This window comes from Arachis hypogaea, chromosome 12 (assembly GCF_003086295.3).
Source record: "Arachis hypogaea cultivar Tifrunner chromosome 12, arahy.Tifrunner.gnm2.J5K5, whole genome shotgun sequence".
NCBI classification, from domain to species: Eukaryota; Viridiplantae; Streptophyta; class Magnoliopsida; order Fabales; family Fabaceae; genus Arachis; species Arachis hypogaea.
This window is the reverse complement of record NC_092047.1, coordinates 89,198,741-89,201,372: the sequence shown is the minus strand read 5'-3', so window position 1 is coordinate 89,201,372 and position 2,632 is coordinate 89,198,741.

Below are 2,632 nucleotides of genomic sequence, written 5' to 3'. Positions count from 1 at the left end.
TCAAGAAAATAAATATGGGTGGAGCAAGTCCAACTGGAGCTGCTGCGAAAAGTGACACTGCTGCTAAAAAAGAAAGAAAAAAGAATTGGAGGGCAACATATTCAAGAAAACGTGCATTAGTACTCAATCAACAATCAACAATATATTTAAATTTGAGGGAAGAAGTATGTTTAGAGATTATTACTTTTTTCTACAATAATGATATCCCCCTTCAACATATCAAGGAGCGAGGAATAATATACCAGAATGTTTGAGAAAGCTATAAGATATGGAATAGGATTCAAGCCACCCTCCTACTATGAATTAAGAGTTCCTCGTTTGGATAAACATGTGAAACTTGTTCAACAATCACTAGAGAAGTATAGAACATATTGGAAGCAAGTTGGTTGTACAATAATGACTGGCGGTTGGACAGATAAGAGAAGACAGATCATCTTAAATATTTTGGTTAATAGTCCTAAAGGGATTATTTTTTTTTAAAATCTATTGATGCCTCTCATATTACTAAGACAACTGTAAGACGTGGATTTTCAAAAACTAAATAATAAATTATTTATGATTTATTATATTTATTTAAGAGTATATTTTTCAAAGAATTTTATATTAATTGGGTATTTTTTATTTATGATTTAAATTTCTAGTAATTAAAAACTAATGACAATTTTATATGCTTTAATTTGAATATTTAGATTTTTAACTTTATTTATAATTTTAAAAGAAAATAATTTGATTATCTCTAATTCTTGAATTAGAGTATTTATTTAATAATAATTTGTAAATTGATGAACAAATAAAATTTTAAAGATAATTATTTTGTATTATATTTGGTTTTAAATTATTACTCTACCATTTTATTTTTATTAAAATTTTTACTCTACACAAACTCTAATTTAACACAACAAAATCCTAACCCTAGCTCCCTCACCACCTTACAGCCACCACTCCCCTTTCTTCCACACACACCCATGCGCTAGAAAAGGAAAAATAAAAGCAAGAAAGAAAAGAGAAAGAGAGGGAGCACAGAGAGGGAAGAGAAGAGGAGGGGAAGGGAAGGGAGAAGACGGCGTCAGTGGAGTTTGGAGCTACCATTGCCGTCGTTGTTCCTATTGAAGCTAAGTGAGAGGAGAGAGAGACAAACACGAGGAGAGAGAGAAGGAGCTCGCGCAACCATCAAACCCACCGTAGAGAGAGAGAGATGCGAGGAGGGAGAAATAGTTTGCACTGTCATGCGCCGTCACTGCCGCTGGAGAATCACTGTCGTCGCGCGAGGCATCGTCACCGTCGAGGTCTTCATCGTCCTTGTCAGTGGAGGTTCGCGGAGAGAGGGATGATGCACAGGAGGGAGCCATTGCGAAGCTTCTATTACTGCTGCCGTTCATTGAAACCGATGCTATCGCCGCTATCTGGGTTACTGTGGTTCAAGCTGCCGATGCTAGAGCTCACCGGAGTCAGCCGCTAGAGCTACGGTTGCTTTGTTCTTGGTTTCTTTTTGGTACAGTAAGTGTATCTTCTCTGAAAACTGTTTTAATCGCTGTTCCGTTGTATGTTGCTAAAGTTTTACAGCGTTATAGCCTTAGGGTTGAGTTTCGGCTCTTGCATGTGTGATTAAAGCTGCTATGGTTGCTGCGAAATGGAGCGGAGTTGAGGTTTTAGCTGCCGCTATTGTGGGCCGAGAGAAAGAGGGGTTTTGATGTGTTTTATAGCGTTTAGTATTCGACCATTTGAGGTCGGGGCTTTTTCTTAAAACCGTTTTATTATCAAGTATTGTTACAAGTCGATATTTGTATGAAAAATATATTTTTATGATTTCGTGAGTCTTATGGATTGAACTGAGTTATTTTGGATGAATGTAATTATTTGTCTGATTGATTTATTGACTGTTTGAGGAGGCTGTGTATTCTGATTTGTTAGTTGTTATTGAAGAGATCACTTGATGGTTATATTGGTTCCTTGATTGTATTGGAGTCACTGAAAATTCTGATTTACTTGATTGAGTTGTGTTGATTGTTAAATTAGACTTTTATGAAATGATTATCGAGTGTTTGAACTTGTTTTGAAAATTATTGATGAATTGTTGTGATTGATGAAAGATAATTTGGAAAGCTAATTTGAATGTTTATATTGAAAAAAGGTTTTGTGTTGGAAATATGAATTTTATGTTTATATTAAGGAATGACTTAGTTTTGAAACCGTTGGAAAGAGTTTGAGAAATGTTAGTTTGGTTGGAACATTTGAAAGGTGATAAAGTCCTAGTTTTAGGGGAGGTGCTGCTGAAATTTTATAAGTTTTGGACTAAATTAAATAATAAAAAAAATTGGAAGGTGGTGATAATTTCATAAAAGCTAGAGGGTTTGTTTTCAAACTTTATTTGGTAGATTTTGATTGAGGAACTAAGCCTCGAGAACTTTTTAGTGGATTTAAAGTATTTGAACTTGATTGATTAAACGCAAATGAATTTTTTCAAATAATATGTTTTTTCAAAGCGTTGATGAAATCTTAATTAGAAAGGGTTAATTGAAGATTTATTTTATTTGATTTTGAGTTACTAAAAAAAGAGAGTATGTTTTAGGGCGTTTTAGTGAATTTGATAGTAATTGAATTTGATTAAAAAATTCAGTTTTGCACTGTTTTA